This window comes from Camellia sinensis, chromosome 2, assembly GCF_055761805.1.
Source record: "Camellia sinensis isolate YWXY chromosome 2, ASM5576180v1, whole genome shotgun sequence".
Lineage (NCBI taxonomy): Eukaryota > Viridiplantae > Streptophyta > Magnoliopsida > Ericales > Theaceae > Camellia > Camellia sinensis.
This window is the reverse complement of record NC_138962.1, coordinates 37,793,262-37,806,008: the sequence shown is the minus strand read 5'-3', so window position 1 is coordinate 37,806,008 and position 12,747 is coordinate 37,793,262.

Sequence of the window (12,747 nt, the reverse complement as noted above, 5' to 3'; positions counted from 1 at the left end):
ATACATTGCATATCATTTGCATTGCTTATACATAGTTTTGTATATATTGCATATTATTTTGCATTCATCTTGCATTGTCATGTATGTTGCTAACAATATTGTACCTGTTAAGTTTGCTTTCTTTTCAGGCACGATATTGTATGTACGGTTCATTTGAGGCTGGTGCAACCAGACGAACCAGACAGGTATTGTACTCTCCGCGTGAGACGTATTGAGAATTGCATAATTCTCTTACATCCTTTCTGCATTGTAGTGTAGTTTGGTGTGCGCTAGCTTAAAACTGTTGCATTATTATGCTTCGTTACAGCTTTCTTTGCATGATCGTAAGCTATGTTCAGCTTTGTGCATTGTCTTGCATTTTGCCCCTACCTTCGGGCGCATATCTTGTTTGTCTTGCATGTTTGTCTAAGTCTTCGGCCTTGTCCAAAATGGGTCGTCTCTGGGCTTTGACATTCACTCCCGTCATTGTTATGACTTTCGAGTTCTGTCAAAGAGGTGCAACTGTAGACACCCCATTTTTGACCATCCTCAAGACTTGGACGTCACCGCTTGAACACTCGGTGATCATCCATGTTTGTGTTCGTCTTGAGTTCCCGGAGGTCTCGGCTGCGCACCTTGCCTCAGGACCTCTCGACTCGACTGTTTTGTGTCTGTTTTTGCACCAAACACTTGTGTTTTGCCTTGGAGGGGCAGAGAATGGCTTGTGAGCCATCCCACACATCACCGGCCATGGCTTGAGGCCACTGGCTGTGTTTTGTTGACACCGGCCAAATGTTTGGCCGGCCAGCACTATAGATGGCCGGTCGGCTATCTTTTTTTGGTCAATTGCATTTTTGGCCGGCCGACTACTGTGCATCTGCTTTTGCAGATATTTTCATGCAGCTGGCATGCACTTGGCTCCCCTCCATACACGTGTATGGAGGGATTTCCCTCTTAGCTAGCTTGTCTTGTAAGCTTACAAGATTGAAGCTCTATAAGAGGAGGCCTCCTCTCCCACTTTTAAGAGTTAGACAACTTAGAGAACATTGTTAGAGAGCTCTGGTTTTAGGTTAGGATTTGTATCTATCCTATATCTATATCTCTCTTCCTTTGGTGTTTTGTGTGTGTATTTAGCCTTAGTTTTACATACAAACACTCACCATCACACCTTCTCTTGGAGCTGAGGCCCTTGAGGGTTGTTTTGAAGTCTTGGAGCTAGTTTTGATCTCAAAGAACCAGCTGGTCCACCATTTTTGAAGAGGGTCTACAAGGGTAAGACTTTTGTCCCTTTTTACCCCATTTTTGCAAAGCTTTTTAGCCTATCTTGCATCTGTTTTTGAGCTTAGCATATAACATATAAAAGTCTTGTTTTTGTCTGCTCTAAATAGTTTGTTAAGGGTGTTTCAAGCTTTTGGGTTGTTTGACCCCTCTTAAGGCTTGTTTGGCCTTTGTTTTGTACTATTTTGGTCGAGCTCTGGGACCATTGTGTTTGGGCCTCCTCACCACTGAAATCTTGAGGGATTTCAGAGGTGAGGATGGTGCCTTGAGGTCCTAGAAAGGAGAGGGCCACCCCCTCTCCTTGTTGTCCTTGAAAAGGGCTATTTTTGCCTCTTGAGGGAGCATCTAGTTTAAGTGTGTGTTGACCATGCCTTGATTGATATTTATGCTTATTTTGTCATAATATAGCATTGTGTTAAGTTGGTTTTGGTACACCATGCTTGCTTAGCATACATGCCTTGTAATGCCACAGTTTGCCTCAATACATGCATAGCATTTAGACTACCATGCTCATGTGTTTTGGCCAAGCTTTGTGAAGCTTACATGCTTATTTTGATGTGCTAAGGGACTGTTTTAGGTCATTTGAGTCATTCATGTCTTGCTTTGTATAGCCACCATGCAATCCCTCTTGTATGCCTTAAGCTTTGGCCCCTCTAGCATGCCATCCTTGCTTTGTTTCGGTGGTTTGGAATCACTTGGTGTGTTATTTCAGACCTCATGATGTGCTTATATGCTTGCATTTGATGTCCCTTTAGTGCTCTATAAGATTGTCATCTCATGCTCCATGTTTAGGCCTTCTAGGATGCCATGTCATTGTGTTTTAGTTTTGTTTCAACATCCTAAACCTCTGATTTTGGTCATTCAATTTATGCCATGTTCGGTTTTGTTAAGGGTAGTTCAATACATCCTTATCCTGCCTTGAGTACTTGGACCAATTGCATGCCATGCTTGTCGTGTTTGCTTGATTTGGCATCATCTTTGAAATGATTTTCAGAGCTTGCCTTGCATGCTAATTGTCCATGTTTACCTCCTTTTAAGTGTGCTTAGAAGTTGTCCCTTTATGCTTAGGAATTGGACCATATTTGCATGCATATGTGTGTGCGTTTTGGACCTCACTTCCATAGCATTGGCCACTGTTTTGGACCTAGTTTAGGGCTGTCTAATTAGTGTAAGTCCCTCCCTTAGCATGTGTTGCATGCTTACCTTGTGTGTTGTCGCATGCTTGGTCCCATTTGTATGATGTTGCACGCCTTGCATACTTGTATGTTTAGATTGCATCTTGCACGCTTGTAGGTTGCATTTCTTCATGCCTTACATGCTTCTTTAGGTTGTGCGTCTAATATGCATTGCTTGTTTGCATTGTCCATTTTGCATACTAGTCGACATGCTTAGGATTGCATTGCATTGGCATGCATGCTTTGCCTCTTGAATTACTTGTGATAGAGGTTGAGTTCAATTTGCTTGATTATGTGCATTGCATTCCATATCAAAATGCATACTTGGCTCCTTGGGCCATCATGCATCGAAATGCGTGATTGGTGGCCCGAGAATCGAGGCCCATCCTCCTTTGAGTCATAAATATGATAAGGAGTGTGGTTGGTGCATACATTGCTTGAAATACATTGCCATGCCAAATTCTGTCCTCTGCTGCTGTCAAAACAGGTTATGCCGGAACATTTGGCCGGTCGACTACATGGAGTGCCGACCGACCAATTATCGATGGCCGAGAGCTCAACAAATAGCCGATGACCATCCGGACATGGCCGATGGTGTTCCCACTTGGTCAGTGGTGCTCCACAGCACTCAGAGAAGCAACCTTGGGAGTTGTGAAATTTTCAGAGAAGCAGAACAGTCAAAGCAGAGGCAGCTTGTACATGGCAGTGACTTCCGAGTGGAATCGAGCACGCATCGCATTGGACCCTCTTCCCGAGGCTGTTTATTGCTTAAATTAGATTAATTAATTTGTTAATTAATTAATTGGTCTGTAATATTTAAATTAGCTTGTAGGTTAATTAACTTGTATTATTCTTTTGGTACCTCCGAGCGAGGGTAAATTTGTAGTAAGTGTGGGTGCGTGTGTGTATGTCTTCCAACCCCCACTTCTTTCTCCCTTTTACTTACCTACTTTTGATGGTTAGTATTAGGACATGTTTACTTTAGCATACCTTATGCTATGCATGCGTGCATCATTCATTAGTCTTGCATGCACCAGGCTCGGCGCATCATGCTAACTGCATAAAGTATTTCAAATCTAACTTGAATACATGCTACTTGTGCATTTTCACATGTCATTTATAGACTAGCCGAGCCTACTCTAGTGACATTCCGTATGCGTTGCATTAGGCAGTTAAACATGGCCTTGGATCATGCATGATTGCTAACATGTTCTTGTTTTGGCACGGAGTACTAGGTGAGCTCTTTATGCTTTAGCATCTCACATGAGTGTGAACGTTAACATGATAGCATGATTACCATGAGGCTAGATGCTTATTTGATGAACTGCTTGAATGCCTGTGGGTGAAGGTTGGATTGTTTGAGTTGGGATAACTCGTTGAAATCCGTATTTTAGCCTACTTGTGAGTAGCAAATTCCAAAGCGTTTTCCAAACAAACGGATATGCAATGTTTTGTTCCAAATTAGGCGATCTAGTCTATACTTGTTTGCTGTGCGCATAACGTAGTAAATCTAGGCTAATAACCGGAATAAGAATGCATAACGTTTTCAAAAACGGATATCACGGTTAGTAGAGGCCGATCTTTGGATCGGGCGAGAGGGGGTGCTCATAGTTGACCTTCCCCAATCGTACCCAAGTTCCCGAGCCTAGGCAACTTTAGTGATGACGGACACGTGGCCTTTGGCACCGAGTCAGGGTTTCCTAAATTCCCCCACAAAAAATATTTAGGTGGCGACTCTGTATCTGGCAAAACAGTCCATGTTTGGCACTTCTTTTCTAAAAATATGTTTTTCTCAAAACGATTTGCCGAATTTGGACTCTTTGGTTCAGATTAAGAACCGTGACAATTTGAGAGTCCTGAACTGTAGTGAACCCAAAACGAACAGAACGGGACTCGTCCTCCCGGGGCGTTCGGGGATGTCTACAGTGAGTGGTCTTATGAATGATCATACCAACGAGGAACCTAATGGTTTGGAGAGGGAGGATTTGCTTAAGTTCATTAGGTTATTTGAAGATGGACAACGCAAAGTTTACCCAACATGTGAAAAGTTCTCTATGTTATCTGTCACGACCCGAACCCGCCCCTATGGGTTAAGGCCATAACCGGCCAGTAATCACGAGATTACCTACGGCCTCAAACCAAATAAGACAAAACTCATCAGAGTAGAGGGGCCAAATTGGAAGCAAATATAAAACTTTGTCCATATAGTCATGCTTATATGCACATCATAACATTCCATACATACATATGTTAATAACTCACAACAGAAAGTATAGTAACATGAAGTTCTATACAGACATGATCATTCAAATCTAAGATAGCCAAAAAAAAGCTATATACAGACGTACACCAAAGCCCTCGCCGACATGACAAAATAACATAGAATGGCAGAAGGGCGAAGACGTGTCTCGTGCGTGGGACGCAAGGGCTGACTCTTCAAAACCTTAGTTGTTCCGTATAGACTTCACTGGGGCTGGGTTGGACTTCTCTTGGCTCACCTACAAACACATGAATGAGCGTGAGCGAAAGCCTAGTGAATAATATCAAATAAAGAGTATACATTGGAACAATATACATCAAACGGCCTTGGGCCCAATTTACATTTCTACTAATACATACATACATAGACATATGTAAGTTAAATAACTGCGGTTCTAAACACATCATACGGCCTCGGGCCTAATTCATTAGTGTCAAACTGTTATTCGTGTCAAACTGTCATTCGTGTCAGACTGGCATTTGGCCTTTTCAAACTTCCATATCAAACTGGCCTTTTAGGCCTTTCAAACTTTCATATCAAACTGGCCTTTTAGGCCTTTCAAACTTTCATATCAAACTGGCCTCTGGCCCATTCATGCATGTCAAACTGGCCTTTGGCCCATTCATGCATGTCAAACTGGCCTCTGGCCCATTCATGTATGTCAAACTTTCATTTGTGTCAAAACGGCCTTCGGCCCATTCATTCATGTCAAAACAACTATTGTCCACCAAACGAATCAATGAATTTATCAAACTGACATAGAAGTAAGCAATTTGGACAACAACGCATTTCAGATATCAGATATTACTCACAGTGATCGGCTCGTAGATTTGCCCTGGAGCTTGACCCTACACATCATATAACACATATGGGTCACAAACGATTCAATCCGTTCTTTAATTCACATATTCCCCTTTAGGCTTCATTCTTATCTCTTTAACTCAATTACAATGCTTAATGCATGCCTAAGAGTGCTTGCAAGTGAAAAAGAACAGAAAACGAAACACAGAACGATCACACAAAATTTTCAGAAACAGGGTCCCCGCTCGAGCGTGGACTTACCCGCTCGAGCGAACCCATGAGGTCTGCAAAAGTACTGGTTATGTCATTTTTACGCTCGAGCGTGGAACTTGGACGCTCGAGCGGAAGTCCATCTTACATAGCTCCCAGCTCGAGCGCGGACTTCCCTGCTCGAGCGGATATCATGTCTGCAAAATATTCTGGGAGCTCGCATTTCACGCTCGAGCGGCGGTTTCCCCGCTCGAGCGAACTCCATGAATTCTGGGTTTTCCAGAATTTGTTCTTGAGTTCAAACCCGACCTTCCAAGGTTCAAAACTCATGTTTTTGGTTCCAAAACATGCAATTACATTATATAACATGAGTATACAAGCAAGATGAGGTCAATTGCTCAAAATCATGGTCCATTTCTTCAAATTAATCAACATTCCTTTGTATAATCAAGGCTCATGCATTCAAACCTCACATAAGCTCCACATCTTTAATATTCAAACATGCATGCTAATTTTGACTCCAATTCCATTTCAAATAGGTCAAATGATGCTCCAAATCATGAAGCTACACAAAACTACTCATGCATGTAAGGTTTGATGCTCCATTCTTCATATTTAACATGCTACATGCTAGAACACCCAAAATTGTAACAATTATGTACATGCATGTTCATTCTAACTTCAAATTCATTTTAATTCTTGCTCTCGATTATCCAACTAACTTGAATACACAAAATTACGAACTAGAATCCATGAAATACTCACCTAGGAGCTTTAATTTCACAATCTATAGCAAGTTCTTGAGAAATCTTCAAGGTTTCCATGCTTTGAGCCAAACTTGCACAATTTCTCTCCCTCTCTCTCTCTATAGCCGACCCTCTCTCTTTCTAAGGCACCAAAATCTGATCTATTAGCTCAAGTGTATGAATTGAGGTGTAGTGCCTTGCTACATAAGTCCCCACTAAGTCATTATTTTAATATTAGATAATGGGGCACTGAATTGATCATTCTGAATCTAATTATTTTGATCCGAATTAATTTTTCAATTAAATTTCACTATAGGCTCTAAAAATTATGCCAATCTCAATGGCACGACCAATTTCGGGTTCTGTGGCCGATAAGGCCTTCAATTTAATTTCCAAAGTAGATAATCAAGCAGATATTCCTACGGTGAACAAATAGAAATTCAAAACCACATATTTTCACATAATGGCACACAAAATCATATTAAACACATGATCATACTCATATTAAGGACCAATTAGCATAATACGGAACAGGGTTATCACAATTTTCCCCCCTTTAGGAAGTTTAGTCCTCCAAACTTATCTCACTTTTAGTCGAACACATTTCGGAACACTTTCCATTCAACGGTTCCAATCCTCTTAATAGCTATTTACTTAGTCTCAAAATCAAGCAACGCTCTGTTCTCAATCAGTCAGAGACTTACCTTTTCCTCCATACAAGACTTGTATTATATCGCACCGAATTAGAGTGTAAGCCATTGTCGTAAGCAAAGTCTGCCAATGATGGATAGATCTTTGCAACTTCCCTGGAAAACCTAGTGCATATATCTAGAGCATTCCTCCCAAAATCTAAAAAGTTCTTTCTAATTATACATCAATTAGTGGATGGAAAGCAGCACTGAATCCCAATTTAGTTCCCATCGCCTCTTGAAGGCTCGTCAGAATTCAAACACATTTTAGGATTCCTGTCTAAAACAATAGATACTGGGACCTTATGTAGACAAGCAATCTTATCGACGTAAGCAGTGGCTAGTCTACAAGCATCATACAAAAATTTTACAGGGAGGAAACGAGCAAACATAGTAATTCCATATACAATAACCCAAACGGGACTCATACCTTGGGCGTCCGAGGTAGTCCCACAATGAAATTCGTAGTCACATATTTTCATTTCCATTCCGAAATAGAGGGGGGTTGCAGTAGTTCCGCCAACATCTGTTATTCAACTTTGACTCGTTGGCGCCGAAAACATTCGGACACAAATTCAATAATTTCCCTCTTCACAATAGGTCGCCAACATATGTGTTTCAAATGCCAACTAACCTTACCATAGAAGTTTGACCCATTTCCTTGTCACAGAAGTTCAATTCATTCCTCAATAATTCCGCAATTCACAACCCAATTCAGTACTTAGTTTAGTGACTCATCACAGTTATCCAAGGTTAACCAAAGGTCTTCAGGAACACGAAGTGGATCTAGATACTGATTCCCGAATCAACAAAGGTAGCATCGAAACAATCAATTTCTAACACAATATATGTGCCCTCAATTCATTCCACAGTTACGGTTCATAATTCAGTCCACATTCAATCCCCTGTTCCATCGAGTCTTTCCATATTATCTGATAATCATCAAAAGCATAAGGCAATACATATACAAATCCCATGATGTCAAGGACAATATCAAAGGAGTCAATCACATATTAAGCGCAATTTACACATCCCCAGAGTCCCAATTACAGAACATAATGGCACTGAGCAGTTATTTACACTGAGCATACTGAATTCACACACTTTTGGATAATCAGGGTTTTTCAAAGCTCCTCAATGCTAATAATATCCACATAATACCAAAGGATGACATTCCGGACAAGACAAAGGAATAATCGTCTCGGAATCAAAGCACACCCGTTCAGGACCGTCGGTGGCCAACTCGAGATCGATTAAACAAACCCACCCGTACAAAACCGTCGGTGGCAAAAGAGATGTCTCAACAAAGGTGCTACATAGGCTTAACATCACCTAGCACGAAAGGACGTCTCAAGAATGTCATCAAAACAAACACAATATCACTCACCATAACCTGATTTCCAAAAATCTGATAACACTGAAGCAAACTTATGAAACATATTCTGGTTAGTCGAGGATAAATATTCAATACCATTTACAATCAAATCAATCTGCTGTCATCGGTTTCCATAACGTCAAATGAGCAAGAACATGATAGCGCACAAGCATTGTTTCTTATGATACCCAACCACTGGATTTGCACAACCCAGTTCGTTTTTAACACATATGTCCTCAATAGTTGAAGGTTGGTTCTCAACGGTGTTCATGGTTAGATCAATCTGTTGATAGCCCACCAAAGGTCTTTCAAGTAAGTCAAGTACTCCAAACGGATTCAAGTTTTGGGTCTATCAATTTTCCTGCCAAGAATAATCTGGCTATTTATTCATACGTAACCCGTACTTCCCTTTAACAGGGTCAAATCAGATAGAGGGTCTTATCAAATTAATCCCGTCAAAGGTCTTGCCAAACCAAATCGAGCAAAGGTCCCATCAAATTATATCAAATGAGGGTTCTAACAGGCCCAATCAAACAAAAGTTCTATCAGATTAAATCAGATAAAAGTTTTCTCAATGGGGTATTTTTGATTCTGTAAGGCACACTTCGTTGCTTAGGTACCTAGTCGATAGTTTTACAACTGTTCTAAGTTTATCAGTTCTCAAAATCATATCGGAGTCATTAATCACAACTGTTCATGTCAAAGTATCTCAAATCATGTACAATATGACACTGTTCACATAAGTTCAGGTGTAGTTGCATACTCAGGCATTCATATCAGGGGGTATATATCATAATCAGTATAGAAATTCTCAAATAGGTCTTATATGCAAGCACATGGTACATGGTAACACATTAAACAAAGTCTTTCGGTTACCCATAAGATACATGATTTGTCATGTAGGGGTTCCAAATCAGTCACAACAATATAGGCTTACGAGTCAGGCTCAGTATAGTCACATAATTCAGTCAATTTTCTACCAATCCACATACATGATCTCATAATTTGCAGAGTTTATTATTTGGGGTGCTCAACTCAGTCACACAATCACAGAGTCACAATTCTAGTGGTTTAGTCAATGAAGGTAGTAATATAACAAATCACCCCGAGCATAGGTTTAGATGTACATGTGCATGTGCAGAGTTATTCGATATCCCAACACATATTTCAAAAATTTCCCAAATGGAACATGTACATTCAATGAATACGGTCTCGATCTTGTGGGTATAATCAATCTAGATACACATGCAGTAGATACGAAAGAATATGCCGATCCGAATCAAATAATATCCCAAACAAAGATGTAAACATGTACTAATTCAGAATCAATCAACACATAAGCATTCGTTTATAAACAGTATAGATACTTGGGATAACGGTCGCAGTATTTTGAGGGCTTTTTGGGATGAGTGTGATTACTCTATCCTGATTAGCAATTCCTACCATTGGTACGGATCTAGCTGAGGCAGAAGATTTATTCACATTTTGTTCATTCCGGGGACAGTTCCTCGCCATACGGTCCATTTCACCACACCTATAACAAGCCCAGAAGTCCGATAATTAACCTCTCGGCGTTTCTTACACTGATGGTGGCAAGGTTTCTCACCGTAGTGGCAACCGACGTTGTTGTCTCAAAATCTCTGCCATTTCTTGTACTATTCTTTCCAGTCTATCAAGTCGAGCTGTGGAAGAGCCTTCCAGCTCATATGCCCTTAATTTACCCACTCTCTACACAAACTCTTATTAAACCTTGCCGATTACTGGGGTGTCCAATACAAAAATAAACACAGATACACATGGGTATACTCGCACGTTGTTATATTCTCATTTCATGTATCGTCAAGATACAATTAATCGCATACGTAACAGATGATTGCATACTTATCAGATATCGCATGCTAAACACTTACTAAGTAGTCATATACTCAAATCATGTTCATATTTCACATAGACACCCATTGGCAAAATCGAATGCACATAGACAACTTTTCATGATTCATATGTTCATGTATGTGCATTATAACAAAACAAACTTGTTGTACACATCAGTGTAACAATTCATATCTCATATTATCACATGTTCTCAATAATTGATTAAACTTGCATTATACTTTGTACAAAAGATTCATAGGTATGCATATACTAAAAAGCATATGTATTCAAACAATTTGCAATGCAAGAAAATCACAAACTTATAATATATAATCGTTCACAATAACATTTAGATGCATTCTCGATACTATCAAATTCATACTTATCACATGAATGCATCCTATATCTTTTCTAGACGCTTATTGCTCTTTTGGACAAGTGTGTGAGTTATTAACTCATGCTCTGATACCACTCTGTCATGACCCGAACCCGCCCCTATGGGTTAAGGCCATAACCAGCCAGTAATCACGAGATTACCTACGGCCTCAAACCAAATAAGACAAAACTCATTAGACTAAAGGGGCCAAATCGGAAGCAAATTTAAAACTTTGTCTATAGAGTCGTGCTTATATGCACATCATAACATTCCATACATACATATGTTAATAACTCACAACAGAAAGTATACTAACATGAAGTTCTATACAGACAGGATCATTCAAATCTAAGACAGCCAAAACAAAGCTATATACAGACGTACACCAAAGCCCTCACCGACATGACAAAATAACATAGAATGGCAGAAGGGCGAAGACGTGTCCCGTGCGTGGGACGCAAGGGTTGACTCTTCAAAACCTTAGTTGTTCCATATAGACTTCACTGGGGCTGGGTTGGACTTCTCTTGGCTCACCTAGAAACACATGAATGAGTGTCAAACACATGAATAAGTTAAATAACTGCGGTTCTAAACACATCATACGGCCCTGGGCCTAATTCATTAGTGTCAAACTATTATTCGTGTCAAACTGTCATTCGTGTCAGACTGGCCTTTGGCCTTTTCAAACTTCCATATCAAACTGGCCCTTTAGGCCTTTCAAACTTTCATATCAAACTGGCCTTTTAGGCCTTTCAAACTTTCATGTCAAACTGGCCTCTGGCCCATTCATGCATGTCAAGCTGGCCTCTGGCCCATTCATGCATGTCAAACTTTCATTTGTTTCAAAACGGCCTTTGGCCTATTCATTCATGTCGAAACGGCCTTCGGCCCATTCATTCATGTCAAAACAGCCTTCGGCCCATTCATTCATGTCAAAACAACTATTGTCCACCAAACGAATCAATGAACTTATCAAACCCACATAGAAGTAAGCAATTTGGACAACAACGCATTTCAGATATCAGATATTACTCACAGTGATCGGCTCGTGGATTTGCCCTGGTGCTTGACCCTACACATCATATAACACATATGGGTCACAAACGATTCAATCTGTTCTTTAATTCACATATTCCTCTTTAGGCTTCATTCTTATCTCTTTAACTCAATTACAATGCTTAATGCATGGCTAAGAGTGCTTGCAAGTGAAAGAGAACGGAAAACGAAACACAGAACGATCACACAAAATTTTCAGAAACCGGGTCCCCGCACGAGCGGACCCATGAGGTCTGCAAAAGTACTAGTTATGTCATTTTTACGCTCGAGCGTGGAACTTGGACGCTCGAGCAGAAGTCCATCTTACATAGCTCCCAGCTCGAGCGTGGACTTCCCTGCTCGAGCAGATATCATGTCTGCAAAATATTCTGGGAGCTCGCATTTCACGCTCGAGCGGCGGTTTCCCCGCTCGAGCGGACTCTATGAATTCTGGGTTTTCCAGGATTTGTTCTTGATTTCAAACCCGACCTTCCAAGGTTCAAAACTCATGGTTTTGGTTCCAAAACATGAAATTACATTATATAACATGAGTATATAAGCAAGATGAGGTCAATTGTTCAAAATCATGGCCCATTTCTTCAAATTAATCAACATTCCTTTGTATAATCAAGGCTCATGCATTCAAACCTCACATAAGCTTCACATCTTTAATATTCAAACATGCATGCTAATTTTGACTCCAATTCCATTTCAAATAGGTCAAATGATGCTCCAAATCATGAAGCTACACAAAACTACTCATGCATGTGAGGTTTGATGCTCCATTCTTCATATTTAACATGTTACATGCTAGAACACCCAAAATTGTAACAATTATGTACATGCATGTTCATTCTAACTTCAAATTCATTTTAATTCTTGCTCTCGATTATCCAACTAACTTGAATACACAAAATTACGAACTAGAATCCATGAAATACTCACCTAGGA